This window comes from Oncorhynchus keta, chromosome 7 (assembly GCF_023373465.1).
Source record: "Oncorhynchus keta strain PuntledgeMale-10-30-2019 chromosome 7, Oket_V2, whole genome shotgun sequence".
NCBI lineage: Eukaryota > Metazoa > Chordata > Actinopteri > Salmoniformes > Salmonidae > Oncorhynchus > Oncorhynchus keta.
In genome coordinates, this window is record NC_068427.1 from 39,699,732 (window position 1) to 39,726,629 (window position 26,898).

General features: G+C 45.0%; 1 protein-coding gene and 1 long non-coding RNA gene across 2 annotated transcripts in view; one reads left to right on the top strand and one right to left on the bottom strand.

Moving 5' to 3' along the window:
- Window positions 1-26,898, bottom strand: part of LOC118386429 (potassium voltage-gated channel subfamily H member 8-like) — a 249,493-nt gene that overhangs the window by 181,061 nt on the left and 41,534 nt on the right. The window lies entirely within an intron of this gene.
- Window positions 23,235-25,536, top strand: LOC127931151 (uncharacterized). Its single transcript, XR_008139943.1, has 5 exons — window positions 23,235-23,343; window positions 23,414-23,869; window positions 23,927-24,781; window positions 24,861-24,974; window positions 25,068-25,536. It is a non-coding gene; the product is annotated as an uncharacterized LOC127931151 (long non-coding RNA).

Consider the following 26,898-nt stretch of genomic DNA (forward strand, 5'->3'; position numbering starts at 1 on the left):
TGAGGCTATATACAGGTGGTACCGAGTGAGTGTGGAGGCTATATACAGGGGGTACCGAGTCAGTGTGGAGGCTATATACAGGGGTACCGAGTCAGTGTGGAGGCTATATACAGGGGGTACCGAGTCAGTGTGGAGGCTATATACAGGGGGTACCGAGTCAGTGTGGAGGCTATATACAGGGGGTACCGAGTCAGTGTGGAGGCTATATACAGGGGGTACCGAGTCAGTGTGGAGGCTATATACAGGGGGTACCGAGTCAGTGTGGAGGCTATATACAGGGGGTACCGAGTCAGTGTGGAGGCTATATACAGGGGGTACCGAGTCAGTGTGGAGGCTATATACAGGGGGTACCGAGTCAGTGTGGAGGCTATATACAGGGGGTACCGAGTGAGTGTGAGGCTATATACAGGGGGTAGGCCAGGAGTGAGTGTGGAGGCTATATACTATATACAGGGGGTACCGAGTGAGTGTGGAGGCTATATACAGGGGTACCGAGTCAGTGTGGAGGCTATATACAGGGGGTACCGAGTCAGTGTGGAGGCTATATACAGGGGGTACCGAGTCAGTGTGGAGGCTATATACAGGGGGTACCGAGTCAGTGTGGAGGCTATATACAGGGGTACCGAGTCAGTGTGGAGGCTATATACAGGGGGTACCGAGTGAGTGTGGAGGCTATATACAGGGGGTACCGAGTCAGTGTGGAGGCTATATACAGGGGGTACCGAGTCAGTGTGGAGGCTATATACAGGGGGTACCGAGTCAGTGTGGAGGCTATATACAGGGGGTACCGAGTCAGTGTGGAGGCTATATACATAGTCAGTGGGGGCTATATACAGGGGGTACCGAGTGAGTGTTGGAGGCTATATACAGGGGGTAGTGTGGAGGCGAGTCAGTGTGGAGGCTATATACAGGGGGTACCGAGTCAGTGTGGAGGCTATATACAGGGGGTACCGAGTGAGTGTGGAGGCTATATACAGGGGTACCGAGTCAGTGTGGAGGCTATATACAGGGGGGTACCGAGTCAGTGTGGAGGCTATATACAGGGGGTACCGAGTACAGGGGGTACCAGTGTGGAGGCTATATACAGGGGTACCGAGTCAGTGTGGAGGCTATATACAGGGGGTACCGAGTCAGTGTGGAGGCTATATACAGGGGTACCGAGTCAGTGTGGAGGCTATATACAGGGGGTACCGAGTCAGTGTGGAGGCTATATACAGGGGTACCGAGTCAGTGTGGAGGCTATATACAGGGGGTACCGAGTCAGTGTGGAGGCTATATACAGGGGGTACCGAGTCAGTGTGGAGGCTATATACAGGGGGTACCGGTACCGAGTCAGTGTGCGGGGGTACAGGATAGAGGTCATTTGTACATGTAGGTAGGGGTGACTGTGCATAGATAATAAACAGCAAGTAGCAGCAGTGTACAAAACAAATGGAGGGGGGTCATTGTAATAGTCCGGTGGCCATTTGATTAATTGTTCAGTAGTCCTATGGCTTGGGGGTAGAAGCTGTTAAGGACCCTTTTGGTCCTCTACTTGGCGCTCCGGTACCTCTTGTTGTGCGGTAGCAGAGAAAACAGTCTATGACTTGGGTGACTGGAGTACCTGACAATTTTATGGGCTTTCGATTTACATTATATATGTCCTGGATTGCAGGAAGCTTGGCACCAGTGATGTACTGTTCCGTACGCACTACCCTCTGTAGCTCATTACGGTCAGATGACGAGCAGGCGATGATCCAACCGGTCAGGATACTCTCGATGGTGCAGCTGTAGAACTTTTTGAGTTTTTGGGGACCCATGCCAAATCTTTTCAGTCTCCTGAGGGGGAAAAAGTTTTGTCGTGGACCATGATAGATCGTTGGTGATGTGGACACCAAGGAACTTGAAACTCTCGACACGCTCCACTACAGCCCCATTGATGTTAATGGGGGCCTGCTATCCCGCCTTTCCCAGTAGTCCACGATCAGCTTCTTTTTGTCTTGCTCACATTGAGAGAGAGGTTGTTGTCCTGGCAACCACACTGCCAGTTCTCTGACCTCCTCGCTATAGGCTGTCTCATCATTGTCGGTGATCAGGCCTATCAGGCAAACTTAATGATGGTGTTGGAGTCGTGTTTGGCCACGCAGTCGTGGGTGAACAGGGAGTACAGGAGGGGACTAAGTACACACCCCCGGGGAGCACCAGTGTTGAGGATCAACGTGGCAGATGTGTTGTTGCCTACCCTTACCACCTGGGGGCGGCCCGTCAGGAAGTCCAGGATCCAGTTGTAGAGGGAGGTGTTTAGTCCCAGGTGCCTTTGCTTAGTGATGAGCTTCATGGGCGCTATGGTGTTGAACGCTGAGCTGTAGTTAATGAACAGCATTCTCACAAAGGTGTTCCTTTTGTCCGGGTGGGAAAGGGCAGTGTGGAGTACGATTGCGATTGCGTCACCTGTGGATCTCCAGTGTATCTGGGAGGATGCTGTTGATGAGAGCCATGACCAGCCTTTCAAAGAACTTCATGGCTACCAATGTGAGTGCTAGAGGGCGGTAATCATTTAGGCAGATTACCTTAGCTTCCTTGGGCACAGGGACGGAGGTCTGCTTGAAACATGTAGGTATTACAGACTCAGAAAGGGAGAGGTTGAAAATGTCAGTGGACACTTTCCAGTTGGTCCGCGCATGCTTTGAGTCCTGGTAATCCATCTGGCCCCGTGACTTTGTGAATGTTGACCTGTTTAAAGGTCTTGCTCACAATAGCTATCGAGAGCATTATCACACAGTCATCCAGAACATCTGGTGTTCTCGTGCATTCTTCAGTGTTGCTTGCCTCGAAGCGAGCTTAAAAGGCATTTAGTTTGTCTGGTAGGCTTGCGTCATTGGGCAGCTTGCGTCTGGGTTTCCCTTTGTAGTCCTTAATAGTTTTCAAGCCCTGCCACATCTGACCAGCGTCTGAGCCGGTGTAGTAGGATTCAATATTAGTCCTGTATTGACGCTTTGCTTGTTTAATGGTTCGTCTGAGGGCATAGCGGGATTTCTTATAGGCATCCGGATTATGCAAATTATGAAAGCGGCAGCTCTAGCCTTTAGCTCCATGAAGATGTTGCCATCCATGGCTTCTAGTTGGGATATGTCTTTTCGGTCACTGTGGGGATGACGTCGTTGATGCACTTATTGATGAAGCCGATGACTGAGGTGGTATACTCTACAATGCGATTGGGTGAATCCCGGAACAGTCTGTGATACTAAAACAGTCCTGTAGTGTAGCATCCGTGCCATCTGACCGCTTCCGTATTAAGCGAGTCACTGGTACTTGTTGCTTTAGTTTTTGCTTGTAAGCAGGAATCAGGAGGATAGAATTATGGTCAGATTTGCCAAATGGAGGGCGAGAGAGAGCTTTGTACACATCTCTGTGTGTGGAGTAAAATTGGTCTAGAGTTTTTTTCTTCTGGTTGAACATTGTGACATGCTGGTAAAAATGAGGTAAAACGGATTTAAGGTTGCCTCCATTAAAGTCCCTGTCCACTAGGAGCGCTGCTTCTGGATGAGCTTTTTCTAGCTGAGTGCAGTCTTAGTGCCAACATCGGTTTGTGGTGGTAAATAGATGGCTACGAATAATATAGAGGAGAACTCTCATGGTAGATAGTGTTCTACAGCTTATCATAAGGTACTCTACCTCAGGCGAGCAATACCTTGAGACTTCTTTAATATTAGACATCGCGCACCAGCTGTTATTGACAAAAAGACACACACCCCCGCCCCTTGTCTTACCAGACGTAGCTTCTGCCGGTGCATTGAAAATCCCTCCACCTCTATATTGTCCGTGTCGTCGTTCAGCCACGACTCAGTGAAACATAGGAAATAACAGGTCTTAATGTCCTGTTGGTAGGATAATCGTAATCGTAGGTCATCCATTTTATTTTCCAATGATTGCATGTTAGCAAGTAGAATTGATGGCAGTGGGAGTTGACTCGCTCGCCTACGGATTCTCAAAAGGCCTGATCTGCATCCTTTTCTTCACACAAATGACGGGGATCTGGGCCTGTTCCCAGGAGAGCAGGATATCCTTCTCGTTGGACTCGGTAAAGGAAAAAGCTTCTTCCAGTCCGTGGTGAGTAATCCCAGTTCTGATGTCCAGAAGTTATTTTCGGTCGTAAGAGACGGTAGCAGCAATATTATGTACAAAATCAGTTAAAAAATAAGTCACAAACAACGCAAAAGAATGCAAAAAAATAGCACAATTGATTACGGGCATGTAAAACGTCAGTCATCCTCTTCGGCGCCATTTTATGTGGGGATAGGAGTTCAGACCTGCTCTCTGAAATTGTGTTATGCTGACTACATTACTGTCTGTCTGTCTCTCTGGGGGACGTCTCATCACACAGCTCAACCATTTACTCCTATCCCCTCACAGTGACATGGTGACTTCTGAGACCACTTAGAAGTGGGACTCGAGGTTTTCCCTGACCTGTCTATGGCCACCTTCATTGGATTACCTTTGGCATGTGAACAGCATGACCGGGTCAGGCCAAACGCTGGGGCCAATCCCATCCCGATGCGACTTTCCTACTGTGGGTTGAAACTCTGTTTCCATTAGGTAAAGATTCAGGTCCACCTTTCTCCACTGACCAGGCCAAAGCTACCAGAAGCCTGCAGATTCAGGTCCACTAGGTCCACCCCTGAGGTTTCTGGCTTACAATTCCTTACCTATTTGATATGACATCAAAAAGTACCAATTCATTTTACAAGTCAAAACGGAAGTGATTATTTTTATTTAACCTTTATTTTAACAGGGAAAACATATTGAGACCTAGGGCTCTTTTACAAATGTGCCCTGTACACACAACACAAATATATACATTATACACAAACACATTCACATTCAAATATAAAAACACAGTCATTGGAAGCACAAATAAGTCATCGAAAATCACCCTGAAAACCTATTTACATTCCTCAACAAATAAGTCCCCAATCAATAGTTTCAATTGCCCGAACGGCACCAGAACATCAAGAGGAAATGTATTTTGAATTTTGTTCCAGCAATACGGTGCTTTAAAACTAAAATGTGGTTTACCTAGCTTGGTGGAGACCTTAGAGTTAACCAATCCTGTGAATGGTTTAGGCAACTCAGGTGTCTATACTTCAACAGCAAAGTTTGATAAGACGGAAGTTTTTGAAGTAAAACCATGTGAACAAAAAGGGAGCGATGTAGAGCTCTACAGGGTCTTTAGCGAAGTCCAGCCAACCTTTTGATACAGGATGCAATGATGAGTATAAAAACTGTCACCTGTAACAAAACGAAGAACACTACGGTAGACGGAATCCAAAGGCTTAAGATAAGTAGCAGCTGCACTTTGCTCAAATATGTCCCCATAATCAAGAACAGATAAAGGTTGACTGAGTAATCTGCTTCCTAACTGCTTAGAGAAAGACATGATCTGTTTCTGTAGAAAAAGATCACTTTAAATCTTAGCTTCTTAACCAGATCATCTACATGTTTTTTTAACGTCAAATCCAAATCAATAACGTAAGAACGATTCCTTAGAGATGATGGATATTCTGAGTACTGAAACTCTCCCTTCTCACTTATTACAGTGGAAACACATCGCCTCAAGGCTTTTATCCCCCAGCTACAACACAGTGGAAAAACACTACCAATGGGTTTGTATTGAGACCAAGAGCTCAACCATTATACTCTCCTTTCCCCCTTCTGTTACTGTTCTCAACCAATCATCTCTGTTCATTTGGCTTCCGTAAACATGATGCAACCCAGTCCATTCTTATCTAGTTCTTATCACTCCATCTTAACGTTATTACGTCCAGTTAGTTGTACATGATGTGCCACGTGGGTCCCTGTGATGTACAGGGCATCCAGAAAGTATTCAGACCCCTTGATTTTTCCCACATTTTGTTAAGTTACAGCCTTGTTCTAAAATGTATTAAATAAACACATTTCTCATCAATCTACATATAATAGCCCATAATGACAAAGCAAAAACAGGTTTTTAGAAATGTATGTAAAAAAAACCCACAAAATTTAAAAAAAAAACTTATTTACATAAGTATTCAGTATTCCTTTGCTATGAGACTCAAAATTGAGCTCATGTCCATCCTGATCCCACAGTTGACAATGCATGTCAGAGCAAAAACCAAGTCATCTCTGCAGCACTCCACCAATCGGGCATTTATGGTAGAGTGGCCAGACGGAAGCCACTCCTTAGCAAAAAGGCACCAGACAGCCCCCTTGGAGTTTGTCAAAAGGCACCTAAAGGACTCCAACCAACCTGATCTCAACCTGATACCAAATGAAATCAAATGTCATTAGTCACATGCGCCGAATACAACATTCACCTTACAGTGAAATGCTTACTTAATCCAATGCAGATTTAAAAAATACAGATAAGAATAAGAGATAAAAGTAACAAGTAATTAAAGAGCAGCAGTAAAATAACAACAGCGAGACTATAAACAGACATTGGAAGCACAAATAAATCATCAAAAATCACCCTGAAAACCTGTTACATTCCTCAACAAATAAGTCCCCAATCAATGGTTTAAATTGCCCGAAAAGTCAATGTGCAAGGGCACTGGTTAGTTGAGGTAGTACTTACATGTAGGTAGAGTTATTAAAGTGACTATGCATAGACTAAACAACAGAGAGTAGCAGTCGTGTACAGAGGGGGTCAGGGGGTGAGGGGGGCACTGCAAATAGTGTGGGTAGCCATTTGACTAGATGTTCAGGAGTTGTGCTCTTGGACCTAGACTTGGCGCTCCGGTACCGCTTGCCATGCAGTAGCATAGAGCCTATGACTGGGGTGGCTGGAATCTTTGACAATTTTTAGGGTCTTCCTCTGACACCGCCTGGTATAGAGGTCCTGGATGGCAGGAAGCTTGGCCCCAGTGATGTACTGGGCCGTTCGCACTACCCTCTGTAGTGCCTTGCGGTGGGAGGCCGAGCAGTTGCCATACCAGGCAGTGATGCAACCATGCTCTCGATAGTGCAGTTGTAGAACCTTTTGAGGATCTGAGGACTCATACCAAATCTTTTCAGCCTCCTGACAGGGGATTAGGTTTTGTTGTGCCCTCTTCATGACTGTCTTGGTGTGCTTGGACCATGTTAGTTTGTTGGTGATATGGACACCAAGGAACTTGAAGCCCTCAACCTGCTTCACTGCAGCCCCGTCGATGAGAATGGGGGCGTGCTCGGTCTTCTTTTTCCTGTAGTCCACAATCATCTCCTTTGTCTTGATCACGTTGAGGAAGAGAGAGGTTGTTGTCCTGGTCTCGTCGTTGTCGGTGATCAACACTGTTGTGTCATTGACAAATTTAATGATGGCGTTGGAGCCTGGCTGTGCAGTCATGAGTGAACAGGGAGTACAGGAGGGGACTGAGCACGCACCCCTGAGGGGCCCCCGTGTTGAGGATCAGCGTGGCGAATGTGTCGCTACCTACCCTTACCACCTGGGGGCGGCCCGTCAGGAAGTCCAGGATCCAGTTGCAGAGGGAGGTGTTTAGTCCCAGGGTCCTTAGCTTAGTGATGAGCTTGGAGGGCACTATGGTGTTGAACGTTGAGCTGTAGTCAACGAATAGCATTCTCACATAGGTGTTCCTTTTGTCCAGGTGGGAAAGGGCATTGTGGAGTGCAATGGAGATTGCATCATCTGTGGATCTGTTGGGGCAGTATGCAAATTGGTGTGAGTCTAGATTTTCTGGGATGATAGTGTTGATGTGAGCCATGACCAGCCTTTCAATGCACTTCATGGCTACAGACGTGAGTGCTACGGGTCGGTAGTCATTTAGACAGGTTACCTTAGTGGTCTTGGGCACAGGGACTATGGTAGTCTGCTTAAAACAAGTTGGTATTACAGACTCGGACTGGGAGAGGTTGAAAAGCCACTTGCCTGTTGGTCAGCGCATGCTCGCAGTACACGTCCTGGTAATCCGTCTGGCCCTGCGGCCTTATGAATATTGACCTGTTTCAAGGTCTTACTCACATCGGCTGCAGAGAGCGTGATCACACAGTCTTCCGGAACAGTTGGTGGTCTCTTGCATGTTCCAGTGTTATTTGCCTTGAAGAGAGCATAGAAGTAGTTTAGCTCGTCTGGTAGGCTCGTGTCACTGGGCAGCTCAGCTGGTCACCTACAGCTGACACCATCAAATAACTACTTGTGTATTTCCGTAGCATGTTTCTTCAGCATGTTTCTTTAGCCTGTTTCTGTAGTTTGTGGACCCGTGTAGTGTACTTATTTTCCAACAGATTGCCTGTTCATTATCATTGACTTTACTTGTTAATTTTTTATCTCATTTACAAAAAGTGTACCCTGTTGATTTTCGTATTTAATTTCATGGAGATCCGGTTGAGATCAGATTGGGTGAGCTGGGATCAGGTTGAAATCAGGTTGGGTGGACTAAGATCGAATCGTACTACAGAGAACAGTCTATGACTAGGGTGGGGCTTGGCTTGGCTTGGCTTGACGTGGCAGGGCTTGCAAACCATTAGTCTACAAGGGGAAGCACAGCTGAGTAAATTGGCTAGTCCCATGGAACCTAGCAGTGGATAGTTCTAAATAAATTATATCTATAAAAGTGAGGATCCAACGGGGCATAACCAAAGAATGTGGACGTTGCCATCTTAGTGCAAACATATTTTGAGCTCCAGTCAAACCTGACAACATTATATGCCTTTGCTGTGCTGACATGATAGCCTTTGCTGTGCTGACATGATAGCCTTTACTGTAATGACATGATAGCCTTTGTTGTGCTGACATGATAGCCTTTGTTGTGCTGACATGATAGCCTTTGTTGTGCTGACATGATAGCCTTTACTGTAATGACATGATAGCCTTTACTGTAATGACATGATAGCCTTTGTTGTGCTGACATGATAGCCTTTACTGTAATGACATGATAGCCTTTACTGTAATGACATGATAGCCTTTGCTGTGCTGACATGATAGCCTTTGCTGTGCTGACATGATAGCCTTTACTGTAATGACATGATAGCCTTTGTTGTGCTGACATGATAGCCTTTGTTGTGCTGACATGATAGCCTTTGTTGTGCTGACATGATAGCCTTTACTGTAATGACATGATAGCCTTTGCTGTGCTGACATGATAGCCTTTACTGTAATGACATGATAGCCTTTGTTGTGCTGACATGATAGCCTTTACTGTAATGACATGATAGCCTTTACTGTAATGACATGATAGCCTTTGTTGTGCTGACATGATAGCCTGTACTGTAATGACATGATAGCCTTTACTGTAATGACATGATAGCCTTTGCTGTGCTGACATGATAGCCTTTGCTGTGCTGACATGATAGCCTTTACTGTAATGACATGATAGCCTTTGTTGTGCTGACATGATAGCCTTTGTTGTGCTGACATGATAGCCTTTGTTGTGCTGACATGATAGCCTTTGTTGTGCTGACATGATAGCCTTTACTGTAATGACATGATAGCCTTTGCTGTGCTGACATGATAGCCTTTACTGTAATGACATGATAGCCTTTGTTGTGCTGACATGATAGCCTTTACTGTAATGACATGATAGCCTTTACTGTAATGACATGATAGCCTTTGTTGTGCTGACATGATAGCCTTTACTGTAATGACATGATAGCCTTTACTGTAATGACATGATAGCCTTTGCTGTGCTGACATGATAGCCTTTGCTGTGCTGACATGATAGCCTTTACTGTAATGACATGATAGCCTTTGTTGTGCTGACATGATAGCCTTTGTTGTGCTGACATGATAGCCTTTGTTGTGCTGACATGATAGCCTTTGTTGTAATGACATGATAGCCTTTACTGTAATGACATGATAGCCTTTACTGTAATGACATGATAGCCTTTGTTGTGCTGACATGATAGCCTTTGTTGTGCTGACATGATAGCCTTTGCTATAATGACATGATAGCCTTTACTGTAATGACATGATAGCCTTTGTTGTGCTGACATGATAGCCTTTGTTGTGCTGACATGATAGCCTTTGTTGTGCTGACATGATAGCCTTTGTTGTGCTGACATGATAGCCTTTGTTGTGCTGACATGATAGCCTTTACTGTAATGACATGATAGCCTTTGCTATAATGACATGATAGCCTTTGCTATAATGACATGATAGCCTTTACTGTAATGACATGATAGCCTTTGTTGTGCTGACATGATAGCCTTTGTTGTGCTGACATGATAGCCTTTGCTGTAATGACATGCTAGCCTTTGCTGTAATGACATGATAGCCTTTGCTGTAATGACATGCTAGCCTTTGCTATAATGACATGATAGCCTTTGCTGTAATGACATGATAGCCTTTGCTGTAATGACATGCTAGCCTTTGCTGTAATGACATGATAGCCTTTGCTGTAATGACATGCTAGCCTTTGCTATAATGACATGCTAGCCTTTGCTGTAATGACATGATAGCCTTTGCTGTAATGACATGCTAGCCTTTGTTATAATGACATGATAGCCTTTGCTATAATGACATGATAGCCTTTGCTGTAATGACATGATAGCCTTTGTTGTGCTGACATGATAGCCTTTGTTATAATGACATGATAGCCTTTGCTGTAATGACATGATAGCCTTTGCTGTAATGACATGATAGCCTTTGTTGTGCTGACATGATAGCCTTTGTTATAATGACATGATAGCCTTTGCTGTAATGACATGATAGCCTTTGTTGTGCTGACATGATAGCCTTTGTTATAATGACATGATAGCCTTTGCTATAATGACATGATAGCCTTTGCTGTAATGACATGATAGCCTTTGTTGTGCTGACATGATAGCCTTTACTGTAATGACATGATAGCCTTTGTTGTGCTGACATGATAGCCTTTGCTGTGCTGACATGATAGCCTTTGTTGTAATGACATGATAGCCTTTGTTGTAATGACATGATAGCCTTTGCTGTGCTGACATGATAGCCTTTGCTGTAATGACATGATAGCCTTTGTTGTAATGACATGATAGCCTTTGTTGTGCTGACATGATAGCCTTTACTGTAATGACATGATAGCCTTTGTTGTAATGACATGATAGCCTTTGCTGTAATGACATGATAGCCTTTGCTGTAATGACATGATAGCCTTTGCTGTGCTGACATGATAGCCTTTACTGTAATGACATGATAGCCTTTGTTGTGCTGACATGATAGCCTTTACTGTAATGACATGATAGCCTTTGCTGTGCTGACATGATAGCCTTTGTTGTGCTGACATGATAGCCTTTACTGTAATGACATGATAGCCTTTGTTGTAATGACATGATAGCCTTTGTTGTGCTGACATGATAGCCTTTACTGTAATGACATGATAGCCTTTGCTGTGCTGACATGATAGCCTTTGTTGTGCTGACATGATAGCCTTTACTGTAATGACATGATAGCCTTTGTTGTGCTGACATGATAGCCTTTACTGTAATGACATGATAGCCTTTGTTGTGCTGACATGAAAGCCTTTGCTGTGCTGACATGATAGCCTTTACTGTAATGACATGATAGCCTTTGTTGTGCTGACATGATAGCCTTTACTGTAATGACATGATAGCCTTTACTGTAATGACATGATAGCCTTTGCTGTAATGACATGATAGCCTTTGTTGTGCTGACATGATAGCCTTTGTTATAATGACATGATAGCCTTTGTTGTGCTGACATGATAGCCTTTGTTATAATGACATGATAGCCTTTGTTGTGCTGACATGATAGCCTTTACTGTAATGACATGATAGCCTTTGTTGTGCTGACATGATAGCCTTTACTGTAATGACATGATAGCCTTTGCTGTAATGACATGCTAGCCTTTGCTGTAATGACATGATAGCCTTTGTTGTGCTGACATGATAGCCGTTGCTGTAATGACATGCTAGCCTTTGCTGTAATGACATGATAGCCTTTGTTGTGCTGACATGATAGCCTTTACTGTGCTGACATGATAGCCTTTGTTGTGCTGACATGATAGCCTTTACTGTAATGACATGATAGCCTTTGCTGTGCTGACATGATAGCCTTTACTGTAATGACATGATAGCCTTTGCTGTGCTGACATGATAGCCTTTGTTGTGCTGACATGATAGCCTTTGTTGTGCTGACATGATAGCCTTTACTGTAATGACATGATAGCCTTTGCTGTGCTGACATGATAGCCTTTGTTGTGCTGACATGATAGCCTTTACTGTAATGACATGATAGCCTTTGCTGTGCTGACATGATAGCCTTTGTTGTGTTGACATGATAGCCTTTACTGTAATGACATGATAGCCTTTGTTGTGCTGACATGATAGCCTTTGCTGTAATGACATGATAGCCTTTGCTGTAATGACATGCTAGCCTTTGCTGTAATTACATGATAGCCTTTACTGTAATGACATGATAGCCTTTGCTGTGCTGACATGATAGCCTTTACTGTAATGACATGATAGCCTTTACTGTAATGACATGATAGCCTTTGCTGTGCTGACATGATAGCCTTTGCTGTAATGACATGATAGCCTTTGCTGTAATGACATGCTAGCCTTTGCTGTAATGACATGATAGCCTTTACTGTAATGACATGATAGCCTTTGCTGTGCTGACATGATAGCCTTTACTGTAATGACATGCTAGCCTTTGCTGTAATGACATGATAGCCTTTGTTGTGCTGACATGATAGCCTTTTCTGTAATGACATCATAGCCTTTACTGTAATGACATGATAGCCTTTTTTATAATGACATGATAGCCTTTGTTGTGCTGACATGATAGCCTTTGCTATAATGACATGATAGCCTTTGTTATAATGACATGATAGCCTTTGTTATAACGACATGATAGCCTTTGCTATAATGACATGATAGCCTTTGCTGTAATGACATGATAGCCTTTACTGTAATGACATGATAGCCTTTGTTATAATGACATGATAGCCTTTACTGTAATGACATGATAGCCTTTGTTATAATGACATGATAGCCTTTGTTATAATGACATGATAGCCTTTGCTATAATGACATGATAGCCTTTGCTGTAATGACATGATAGCCTTTACTGTAATGACATGATAGCCTTTGTTATAATGACATGATAGCCTTTGTTATAATGACATGATAGCCTTTGTTGTGCTGACATGATAGCCTTTGCTATAATGACATGATAGCCTTTGTTATAATGACATGATAGCCTTTGTTATAATGACATGATAGCCTTTGCTATAATGACATGATAGCCTTTGTTGTGCTGACATGATAGCCTTTGTTGTGCTGACATGATAGCCTTTGCTGTAATGACATGATAGCCTTTACTGTAATGACATGATAGCCTTTGCTGTGCTGACATGATAGCCTTTACTGTAATGACATGATAGCCTTTACTGTAATGACATGATAGCCTTTACTGTAATGACATGATAGCCTTTACTGTAATGACATGATAGCCTTTACTGTAATGACATGATAGCCTTTGTTGTGCTGACATGATAGCCTTTGCTGTGCTGACATGATAGCCTTTGCTGTAATGACATGATAGCCTTTGTTGTAATGACATGATAGCCTTTGTTGTGCTGACATGATAGCCTTTACTGTAATGACATGATAGCCTTTGTTGTAATGACATGATAGCCTTTGCTGTAATGACATGATAGCCTTTGCTGTAATGACATGATAGCCTTTGCTGTGCTGACATGATAGCATTTACTGTAATGACATGATAGCCTTTGTTGTGCTGACATGATAGCCTTTACTGTAATGACATGATAGCCTTTGTTGTGCTGACATGATAGCCTTTACTGTAATGACATGATAGCCTTTGCTGTAATGACATGATAGCCTTTGTTGTGCTGACATGATAGCCTTTACTGTAATGACATGATAGCCTTTGCTGTGCTGACATGATAGCCTTTGTTGTGCTGACATGATAGCCTTTACTGTAATGACATGATAGCCTTTGTTGTGCTGACATGATAGCCTTTACTGTAATGACATGATAGCCTTTGTTGTGCTGACATGATAGCCTTTGCTGTGCTGACATGATAGCCTTTACTGTAATGACATGATAGCCTTTGTTATGCTGACATGATAGCCTTTACTGTAATGACATGATAGCCTTTACTGTAATGACATGATAGCCTTTGCTGTAATGACATGATAGCCTTTGTTGTGCTGACATGATAGCCTTTGTTATAATGACATGATAGCCTTTGTTGTGCTGACATGATAGCCTTTGTTATAATGACATGATAGCCTTTGTTGTGCTGACATGATAGCCTTTACTGTAATGACATGATAGCCTTTGTTGTGCTGACATCATAGCCTTTGTTGTGCTGACATGATAGCCTTTACTGTAATGACATGATAGCCTTTGCTGTAATGACATGCTAGCCTTTGCTGTAATGACATGATAGCCTTTGTTGTGCTGACATGATAGCCTTTGCTGTAATGACATGCTAGCCTTTGCTGTAATGACATGATAGCCTTTGTTGTGCTGACATGATAGCCTTTGTTATAATGACATGATAGCCTTTGTTGTGCTGACATGATAGCCTTTGTTATAATGACATGATAGCCTTTGTTGTGCTGACATGATAGCCTTTACTGTAATGACATGATAGCCTTTGTTGTGCTGACATGATAGCCTTTACTGTAATGACATGATAGCCTTTGTTGTGCTGACATGATAGCCTTTACTGTAATGACATGATAGCATTTGCTGTGCTGACATGATAGCCTTTACTGTAATGACATGATAGCCTTTGCTGTGCTGACATGATAGCCTTTACTGTAATGACATGATAGCCTTTGTTGTGCTTACATGATAGCCTTTACTGTAATGACATGATAGCCTTTGTTGTGCTGACATGATAGCCTTTACTGTAATGACATGATAGCCTTTGCTGTGCTGACATGATAGCCTTTACTGTAATGACATGATAGCCTTTGTTGTGCTGACATGATAGCCTTTACTGTAATGACATGATAGCCTTTGCTGTGCTGACATGATAGCCTTTACTGTAATGACATGATAGCCTTTGCTGTGCTGACATGATAGCCTTTGTTGTGCTGACATGATAGCCTTTACTGTAATGACATGATAGCCTTTGCTGTGCTGACATGATAGCCTTTGTTGTGCTGACATGATAGCCTTTGTTGTGCTGACATGATAGCCTTTACTGTAATGACATGATAGCCTTTGCTGTGCTGACATGATAGCCTTTGTTGTGCTGACATGATAGCCTTTACTGTAATGACATGATAGCCTTTACTGTAATGACATGATAGCCTTTGTTGTGCTGACATGATAGCCTTTACTGTAATGACATGATAGCCTTTGCTGTGCTGACATGATAGCCTTTGTTGTGCTGACATGATAGCCTTTACTGTAATGACATGATAGCCTTTACTGTAATGACATGATAGCCTTTGTTGTGCTGACATGATAGCCTTTGTTGTGCTGACATGATAGCCTTTACTGTAATGACATGATAGCCTTTGCTGTGCTGACATGATAGCCTTTGTTGTGCTGACATGATAGCCTTTACTGTAATGACATGATAGCCTTTGTTGTGCTGACATGATAGCCTTTGCTGTAATGACATGATAGCCTTTGCTGTAATGACATGCTAGCCTTTGCTGTAATTACATGATAGCCTTTACTGTAATGACATGATAGCCTTTGCTGTGCTGACATGATAGCCTTTACTGTAATGACATGATAGCCTTTACTGTAATGACATGATAGCATTTGCTGTGATGACATGATAGCCTTTGCTGTAATGACATGATAGCCTTTGCTGTAATGACATGCTAGCCTTTGCTGTAATGACATGATAGCCTTTACTGTAATGACATGATAGCCTTTGCTGTGCTGACATGATAGCCTTTACTGTAATGACATGATAGCCTTTGCTGTAATGACATGCTAGCCTTTGCTGTAATGACATGATAGCCTTTACTGTAATGACATGATAGCCTTTGTTGTGCTGACATGATAGCCTTTGCTGTAATGACATGATAGCCTTTACTGTAATGACATGATAGCCTTTGTTATAATGACATGATAGCCTTTGTTATGCTGACATGATAGCCTTTGCTATAATGACATGATAGCCTTTGTTATAATGACATGATAGCCTTTGTTATAATGACATGATAGCCTTTGCTATAATGACATGATAGCCTTTGCTGTAATGACATGATAGCCTTTACTGTAATGACATGATAGCCTTTGTTATAATGACATGATAGCCTTTACTGTAATGACATGATAGCCTTTGTTATAATGACATGATAGCCTTTGTTATAATGACATGATAGCCTTTGCTATAATGACATGATAGCCTTTGCTGTAATGACATGATAGCCTTTGTTATAATGACATGATAGCCTTTGTTGTGCTGACATGATAGCCTTTGCTATAATGACATGATAGCCTTTGTTATAATGACATGATAGCCTTTGTTATAATGACATGATAGCCTTTGCTATAATGACATGATAGCCTTTGTTATAATGACATGATAGCCTTTGCTGTGCTGACATGATAGCCTTTACTGTAATGACATGATAGCCTTTGTTGTGCTGACATGATAGCCTTTGCTGTAATGACATGATAGCCTTTGTTGTGCTGACATGATAGCCTTTGCTGTAATGACATGATAGCCTTTGCTGTAATGACATGATAGCCTTTGCTGTAATGACATGATAGCTTTTGCTGTAATGACATGATAAGTGGTGAATTATCATTAAGTGATAACCGTCTGGGGTGAACAAGGTATGATGATATCTAGTACGTCAGATAAGACAGAGGATACCTCTTTTCAAAACGTCTCCACACACGGACACTGCCAGTACATATGCATAGAAGGAGCCCAAGGCACCTTGGTTAGATAGATCACACAAAGGAGAGGTTATGATTCTTACTGATCTTAAATGTAGATACAATTTAAAAAGACAGACCAGGTAATTGAAATATAACCTTAAGCTCATTAAAGGCAAAACTTCCTCTCTAAATAGATCATCCAAAACATGAACACCCATATCCTCCCACTGAGTGAATGAAAAGGGGACCCTCAGTAAGAAGGAAATTAATGGACCAAGACGTAACTTAGACTATATTCTGAAGTCTGTGGTAATGCCAAATTCTCTTCTATAAGGTCTCCAGGAGACGAAAGCATTCAGATCAAACCATGTTGAGGGGGCGTAGCACAAAAGCCCATCTCCCTTGTCACGCTGCATAGTGGATAGTTTAATTCCAGGTCGCTTTCCTTTCCATTCAAATTTAGAGACTAAAGAGAGGATATTGTGCCAGTATTTCTTAGGTGGAGCTAGCTGAATCAATGCAGATAAAAAGTTAATTCAGGGAAGAAAATTCATTTTAATGATGGATATTCTAGCTTTCAGAGTTTGGAAGCTGTGACCGTTTTGAGAGGCTTCTACTCACTTATATATTCCTTGGAGATTCTTTAGGGAAATGTTGTGAATTGAGGAACATATCTCCTTACTCAGATATTTAAAGCTCTTTACCAATGGGATAGGCCCTCCCTCCCTCCCTCCCTCTCTGTAAAAAGGCCTCTCCTCCTCTCCTCCATGAGTGAGTGAAAAGCCCTCCTCTACCCATCCCTCTCTCCTCGGTCCTGTCACTCCTATTGTTAAGTCTCCAATTATATTGGGTAACCCGCTGCTTTTCTGGGAGAGGATGTCTTACAAAGACAGAAATAAAGATAGAGAGATGGAGTGAAAAGGAAAAGAAAGAGAGACGATGGATAGAAGTGCAAACATGCAACAGTTAGATAAACTCTCCTGTGTTTTCACTGACCCTGAGGTCAGTCATAACTGAGTGGTCATTCAAGTCTCAATCTCCACTCTGAATCTGCTCCAAACACATCCACCACGCTGACCCTCAACACAGGGGTGGTGCTTAGCCCCCTCCTGTACTCCCTTTTCACCCACGACTGGGTGGCAGCACACGACTCCAACACCATCATTAAGTTTACCGACAACGCGACGGTGGTAGGCCTGATCACCGGTAATGATGAGACAGCCTATAGGGAGGAGGTCAGAGACCTGGCAGTGTGGTGCCAGGACAACAACTTCTTCTTCAACGTCAGCAAGACAAAGGAGCTGATCGTGGACTACAGGAAACGCAGGGCCGAGCAATCAATCAATTACCCCAACATACCTCGTACCCCAGTACACTGAATCAGTACCAGTACTCTTGGATATGGCCTGTATATAGACTTGTTATTGTTATTTTATTGTGTTATTATTTTATTTTAATTTAAATGTTCATACTTTTTAAGGGCATTATTGGGAAAGGGCTCGTAAGTAAGCGTTTCACAGTAAAGTCTACACTTGTTGTATTCGGCACATGTGACAAATACATTTTTTTATTTGATTCAAAATCTCAACAAAGCAGACATTTTTCCCAGTAGGGGCAGACACACCCAGACAGCAGAGTCACAAAGACATAGGATCATTCAGTATAAAAGACATAGGATCATTCAGTATAAAAGACATAGGATCATTCAGTATAAAAGACATAGGATCATTCAGTATAAAAGACATAGGATCATTCAATATAAAAGACATCACAAATAACACCCTATTCCCTCGAGCCTCTGAAGAGGTCATCTGTCATCTATACTGGAATAATATTCTCCTGCATGTGAAGAGGTCATCTGTCATCTATACTGGAATAATATTCTCCTGCATGTGAAGAGGTCATCTGTCATCTATACTGGAATAATATTCTCCTGCATATGAAGAGGTCATCTGTCATCTATACTGGAATAATATTCTCCTGCATTTGAAGAGGTCATCTGTCATCTATACTGGGATAATATTCTCCTGCATATGAAGAGGTCATCTGTCATCTATACTGGGATAATATTCTCCTGCATGTGAAGAGGTCATCTGTCATCTATACTGGGATAATATTCTCCTGCATGTGAAGAGGTCATCTGTCATCTATACTGGAATAATATTCTCCTGCATGTGAAGAGGTCATCTGTCATGTGGCAGGTGCTACGGTACATTACAGACTGCAAAGAAAGCCCTAGTCGTGATCAACCCAATGATGCCTTTATACCAGACAAACTCAATGCTTTTTATGCTTCGATAAAAACAACAGAGCTCTCTGCCTTAGGGCCCCCGCTAATCCGGAGGACTGGGTGATCTCTCTCTCCGAGGTTTTTACACACATCACGGTCTCTGGAGTCTATTCAATCAAAATTAGGTTCTGGACTACAATTAAATTCCTCTCCTCTCCACCCTCCCTTCTCCTCCTCTCCTCTCCTCTCCACCCTCCCTTCTCCTCCTCTCCTCTCCTCATCCTCCCCTTCCCTCTTGTCCCCACTTCTCTCTCCTCCTCTCCTCCCCACCTCTCCCTCCTACTCTCCTACCCTCCCCTCTCCTCTCCACCCCTACCTTCTTCTCTCCTCCCCACCTCTCCCTCCTACTCACCTACCCTCTCCACCCCTACCTTCTTCTCTCCTCCCCACCTCTCCCTCCTACTCTCTTCTCTTCTCTTCTCTTCTCTCATCCTCACCTCCCGTCGTCCCCTCTTCTCTCCTCCCCACCCCACCCCCTCCTCTCCTCATCTTCCCCTCTTTTCCCTGCATCCTACCCTCTCCTCTCCTCCCCACCACCTCCTCTCCTCTCCTCCCCTCTCCGCATCCTCCCATCTCCTCTCCTCCCCTCCCCTCTCCTCTTCACCCCACCCCCTCCTCTCCTCATCCTCCCCTCTCCTCATCCTCCCTCTCTTCTCCGCATCCTCTCCACTCCTCCCCTCTCCTCCCCTCCTCTCCTCCCCTCTCCTCTCCTCACCCTCCCTCTCTTCTCCCCTCTCCTCATCCTCTCTCCTCCCTCCGCATCCTCTCCACTCCTCCCCTCTCCTCCCCTCCTCTCCTCCCTCTCCTCATCCTCCCTCTCTCCTCCCCTCCTCTCCTCCCCTCTCCTCCCCTCTCCTCATCCTCCCTCTCTTCTCCCATCCTCTCCACTCCTCCCCCTCTCCTCCCCTCCTCTCCTCCCCTCTCCTCATCCTCCCTCTCTTCTCCGCATCCCTCTCCACTCCTCCCCTCTCCTCCCCCTCCTCCTCCTCCTCTCCTCCCCTCTCCTCATCCTCCCTCTCTTCTCCGCATCCTCTCCACTCCTCCCCTCTCCTCCCCTCTCCTCTCCCTCCTCCCTCCCCTCCCCTCCTCATCCTCCCTCTCTTCTCCTCCCTCCTCTCCCATCCCTCTCCTCCCTCTCCTCCCCTCTCCTCCCTCCTCTCCTCCCCTCTCTCTCCTCCCTCCTCTTCCCTCTCTTCTCCGCATCCTCTCTCCTCATCCTCCCTCTCCTCCATCCCCTCCTCTCCTCCCCTCTCCTCCCCTCCTCTCCTCCCCTCTCCTCATCCTCCCTCTCTCCTCCCCTCCTCTCCTCCCCTCTCCTCCTCTCCTCCCCTCTCCTCATCCTCCCTCTCTTCTCCCATCCTCTCCACTCCTCCCCTCTCCTCCCCTCCTCTCCTCCCCTCTCCTCATCCTCCCTCTCTTCTCCGCATCCTCTCCACTCTCTCCCCTCTCCTCCCCTCTCCTCCCCTCCCCTCTCCTCATCCTCCCTCTCTTCTCCGCATCCTCTCCACTTCTCCCCTCCCCTCATCCTCCCTCTCCTCTCCTCTCCTCTCCTCTCCTCTCCTCTCCTCATCAGTAAAACTAAATGTGTTATTAATAAATCATGGACTGTTTTACATGTCATCTGATGAATGAAACCAGCTATGACACATGCTTACTGCAGCTAAACTGTAGTCTTTTTTACACACACAAACGTACAGCACACACACTACTATTTTTCAAAAATGCAGGCAATCTGCTACAAAGATTCCCTCCAGCCTGGTTCCATTCATGCATAATGTACACTCACGTGCAGGCAGGCACGCTCCGGGACACACAGAACACTGTGCCCCAGTCAGAATGGTACCATGGTGATGTAGTGTGCCATACTTCATTCAGCATAAATCAGACAGATAGAAGGCTTGAATGATTGTGTTTCTCATACACACCAATGAAGTCCATCATCTCTAATGTAGCCTATCATCTCTTATGTAGCCTATAATTTCTAAATCAATACAACAAGGTATGGGCTTAACCATATTTAGCATACAAACACAGGTCTCTCATCAATGTCCACCCACACTGACACACCCACACCCACACTGACACACCCACACCCACACCCACACTCAGTGGTTAGTAGGATGTAAAAAGGAGAACAGAAGGAATTTAGGAGATGTATTAGACTTTCATCATGCTGCTTGAATCACTAGAGCTCTAAGAATGAAGATAACACTCAGTGGTTAGTAGGATGCTGAACACCGGGAAAACCGGGAGAACAGAAGGAATTTAGGAGATGTATTAGACTTTCATCATGCTGCTTGAATCACTAGAGCTCTAAGAATGAAGATAACAGCTCTGATCAGATGACCTTGGAATAATGGGCCTCGCGGCATGCTGAACACCGGGACTCGCGGCGTGCTGAACACCGGGACTCGCGGCGTGCTGAACACCGGGACTCGCGGCGTGCTGAACACCGGGACTCGCGGCGTGCTGGACACCGGGACTCGCGGCGTGCTGGACACCGGGCCTCGCGGCGTGCTGGACACCGGGCCTCGCGGCGTGCTGGACACCGGGACTCGCGGCGTGCTGGACACCGGGACTCGCGGCGTGCTGAACACCGGGACTCGCGGCGTGCTGAACACCGGGACTCGCGGCGTGCTGTGCTGAACACCGGGACACCGGGACTCGCGGCGTGCTGAACACCGGGACTCGCGTGCTGGCACCGGGTCGCGGCGTGCTGGACACCGGGAACACCGGGACTCGCGGCGTGCTGAACTGAACACCGGGACTCGCGGGCGTGGTGAACACCGGGACTCGCGGCCGGGACGTGCTGAACACCGGGGCGCGTGCTGAACACCGGGCTGGAGACCGGGACTCGCGGCGGGCTGGAGACCGGGCCTCGCGGCGTGCTGGAGACCGGGCCTCGCGGCGTGCTGGACACCGGGCCTCGCGGCGTGCTGAACACCGGGCCTCGCGGCGGGCTGGAGACCGGGCCTCGCGGCGTGCTGGAGACCGGGCCTCGCGGCGTGCTGGAGACCGGGCCTCGCGGCGTGCTGGACACCGAGCCTCGCGGCGTGTTGGACACCGGGCCTCGCGGCGTGCTGGAGACCGGGCCTCGCGGCGTGCTGGAGACCGGGCCTCGCGGCGTGCTGGAGACCGGGCCTCGTGGCGTGCTGGACCCCAGATCTTGTGGAAATTAAAAAATTGTTTGACAACCCTGCTTGTAAGCTGTTTAATTATATCACTCAATAGTTTAGCTTTTTTTCCAGCAATGAAGACATGGTATGGTGGGGTTTGTAAAAATGGGGTCAACATTGAGCAACTTGATCTCCTGAATGTTTTGGCATTCAGGTCCAAAAAGTAACTGTATGGAAAGTTTGGGATGCTGTCAAAAAGTGATTGAAGTCATGTGGATTTACCCTAATACTACATGGACTTGGTGGCAGGTAGCCCAGTGGTTGAGAGTGTTGGGCCAGTAACTGAAAGGTCACTGGTTCGAATCCCCAAGCCGACTAGGTGAAAACTCTGTTGATGTGCCCTTGAACAAGGCACTTAACCCTAATTGCTCTGGATAAGATGGAAAAGGGGTCTTAGAAAAAAAAGTCGTATAAGGTATAAGAAATACATCAAAACACAATACTGTTGACGTAAAGACCCCTGACAACTAATATCAGCCGTTACAATTTGTTTTGGAGAAATTGTTCACCTTCTGTAAGTTTAAGAAACATTGCCTTGTGCATTGTAATTCCTTACCAAAAACACACATACAGTATCTTTAAGATATTTTCTAATTCATTTTTTTGTTTGGCATACATTTTACAGTGAAGAAACTGAGCCAACGTGTAATTCCGCTACCGTGGCATTGCCCTGGTACGTTTCCATTGTACAGCAGGTTTACAGACGGGTCTATTTTTCTTTGGTCTGGAAAATCGCTTTATTTGTTCACGGTTGAAAACAGTTTGACTGTTTAATTAGACTGTAATTAGACTGATTTAAAGATCAATATCAGACTAATTGGATGTCGATATATAGGAACATGCAGTAGTTAGAATACACTACGTGACCTAAAGTATATGGACACCTGCTTGTCGGACATCACAGCCCAAAATCATGGCCATTAATATGTGGTTGGTCCCCCCCACACACTTGCTGCTATAACAGCCTCCACTCTGCTGGGAAGGTTTTCCACTAGATGTTGGAACATTGCTGCTATAACAGCCTCCACTCTGCTGGGAAGGTTTTCCACTAGATGTTGGAACATTGCTGCTATAACAGCCTCCACTCTGCTGGGAAGGTTTTCCACTAGATGTTGGAACATTGCTGCTATAACAGCCTGCTATAACAGCCTCCACTCTGCTGGGAAGGTTTTCCACTAGATGTTGGAACATTGCTGCTATAACAGCCTCCACTCTGCTGGGAAGGTTTTCCACTAGATGTTGGAACATTGCTGCTATAACAGCCTCCACTCTGCTGGGAAGGTTTTCCACTAGATGTTGGAACATTGCTGCTATAACAGCCTCCACTCTGCTGGGAAGGTTTTCCACTAGATGTTGGAACATTGCTGCTATAACAGCCTCCACTCTGCTGGGAAGGTTTTCCACTAGATGTTGGAACATTGCTGCTATAACAGCCTCCACTCTGCTGGGAAGGTTTTCCACTAGATGTTGGAACATTGCTGCTATAACAGCCTCCACTCTGCTGGGAAGGTTTTCCACTAGATGTTGGAACATTGCTGCTATAACAGCCTCCACTCTGCTGGGAAGGTTTTCCACTAGATGTTGGAACATTGCTGCTATAACAGCCTCCACTCTGCTGGGAAGGTTTTCCACTAGATGTTGGAACGTTGCTGCTATAACAGCCTCCACTCTGCTGGGAAGGTTTTCCACTAGATGTTGGAACATTGCTGCTATAACAGCCTCCACTCTGCTGGGAAGGTTTTCCACTAGATGTTGGAACATTGCTGCTATAACAGCCTCCACTCTGCTGGGAAGGTTTTCCACTAGATGTTGGAACATTGCTGCTATAACAGCCTCCACTCTGCTGGGAAGGTTTTCCACTAGATGTTGGAACATTGCTGCTATAACAGCCTCCACTCTGCTGGGAAGGTTTTCCACTAGATGTTGGAACATTGCTGCTATAACAGCCTCCACTCTGCTGGGAAGGTTTTCCACTAGATGTTGGAACATTGCTGCTATAACAGCCTCCACTCTGCTGGGAAGGTTTTCCACTAGATGTTGGAACATTGCTGCTATAACAGCCTCCACTCTGCTGGGAAGGTTTTCCACTAGATGTTGGAACATTGCTGCTATAACAGCCTCCACTCTGCTGGGAAGGTTTTCCACTAGATGTTGGAACATTGCTGCTATAACAGCCTCCACTCTGCTGGGAAGGTTTTCCACTAGATGTTGGAACATTGCTGCTATAACAGCCTCCACTCTGCTGGGAAGGTTTTCCACTAGATGTTGGAACATTGCTGCTATAACAGCCTCCACTCTGCTGGGAAGGTTTTCCACTAGATGTTGGAACATTGCTGCTATAACAGCCTCCACTCTGCTGGGAAGGTTTTCCACTAGATGTTGGAACATTGCTGCTATAACAGCCTCCACTCTGCTGGGAAGGTTTTCCACTAGATGTTGGAACATTGCTGCTATAACAGCCTCCACTCTGCTGGGAAGGTTTTCCACTAGATGTTGGAACATTGCTGCTATAACAGCCTCCACTCTGCTGGGAAGGTTTTCCACTAGATGTTGGAACATTGCTGCTATAACAGCTCTGCACCACTAGCTGGGAACAGCCTCACTTGCTGGGAAGGTTTTCCACTAGATGTTGGAACATTGCTGCTATAACAGCCTCCACTCTGCTGGGAAGGTTTTCCACTAGATGTTGGAACATTGCTGCTATAACAGCCTCCACTCTGCTGGGAAGGTTTTCCACTAGATGTTGGAACATTGCTGCTATAACAGCTGCTGGGAAGGTTTTCCACTAGATGTTGGAACACTCTGCCTCCACTCTGGGAAGGTTTTCCACTAGATGTTGGAACATTGCTGCTATAACAGCCTCCACTCTGCTGGGAAGGTTTTCCACTAGATGTTGGAACATTGCTGCTATAACAGCCTCCACTCTGCTGGGAAGGTTTTCCACTAGATGTTGGAACATTGCTGCTATAACAGCCTCCACTCTGCTGGGAAGGTTTTCCACTAGATGTTGGAACATTGCTGCTATAACAGCCTCCACTCTGCTGGGAAGGTTTTCCACTAGATGTTGGAACATTGCTGCTATAACAGCCTCCACTCTGCTGGGAAGGTTTTCCACTAGATGTTGGAACATTGCTGCTATAACAGCCTCCACTCTGCTGGGAAGGTTTTCCACTAGATGTTGGAACATTGCTGCGGGAACTTGCTTCCATTTGATGGGGTTGAGGGCAAGTTCTTCCACACCGGTGTCCACGTACTTCTGTGTATATGGTGTATTTCATGCACAGTGCTTAAAGAATGTATTTATAGTTGAACATTGTTTTTAAGTATGCATACCCATTGACTTATTCCATATTTTGTTGTGTAACAACATAAATAAAAAATTGATAAAATATTTTTTTTGGTCTCATCCATCTACACACAACACCCCATAATGACAAAGTGAAAACATGTTTTTTGAAATGTTAGCAATTTTATTTTAAATGAAGTAGCCTGTGGTGGTTCGAGCGGAAGGTTGCAAATCTGTCGTTCTGCCCCTGAACAGGCAGTTAACCCACTGTTCCTAGGCCATCATTGAAAATAAGAATTTGTTCTTAACTGACATGCCTAGTTAAATAAAGGGAAAATAAAAAATAAATAAGTATTCATACCACTGAGTCAATACATACGGTGCATTTGGAAAGTATTCAGACCCTAAAATGTATTAAATTGTCTTCTTTTTTTTCATGCTGCGGGCATTTTTGGTCTCTCTCTCTCTCTCTCTCTCTCTCTCTCTCTCTCTCTCTCTCTCTCTCTGGAAAAAGAGAGAGCAGAGGGAGCGGAGAGAGAGAGAGAGCGGAGAGTGGAGAGAGAGAAAGAGAGAAAGAGAGAGAGAGTGAGGAGAGAGAGAAGAGAGAAAGAGAGAGAGCGGAGAGAGTGTGGAGAGAGAGCGGAGAGAGAAAGAGAGAGGGAGAGAGAGAGGGCGGCGAGCGATCGAGAGAGAGGGCAGAGAGCGAGAACGGAGAGAGAGCGAGAGAGGAGAGAGAAAGAGAGAGAAAGGGAAAGAGAGAAGGCGGCGAGAGAGCAGAGAGAGAACACGAGAGAGAGAGAGAGAGAGATCGGAGAGAGAGAGCGTAGAGAGAGAAAAATAACAAAAAAATGACTTTGCTAATGTACTGTAAGGACCAGCAACACCAAACAAGATAAGCCCAGTTTGTTCTCAAGCTATGTCAATATTTGTTATGGTTATAATCACGATCCAGTGAGTGATGTCCAAATGTAGAACAATGATTCCATATAATGCCCATCTTGTCCATAAACGAACACAAACACACACACAAGCCCACTTAGCATGTACACACACACACACACAGTACACACTGTTCCAAGAGGAGCATTATCTGAGGGTAAAGAACTACCTCCGCTGGCAGCATCTCAAATAGCTTTGTTTACCTTCCCTCTCATCAAAAACTAGGGACGCTGATGGGAAGTGACAGTCCCCAGGCACAGTCTGACAGCTTTATTTAGTACCAACAGGACTTACTGTCACTACTGACAAGTCAGGAAATATAGGAGCCATCTTCAGTCCCTACTGACAAGTCAGGAAATATAGGAGTCATCTTCAGTCACTACTGACAAGACAGAAAATATAGGAGCCATCTTCAGTCACTACTGAC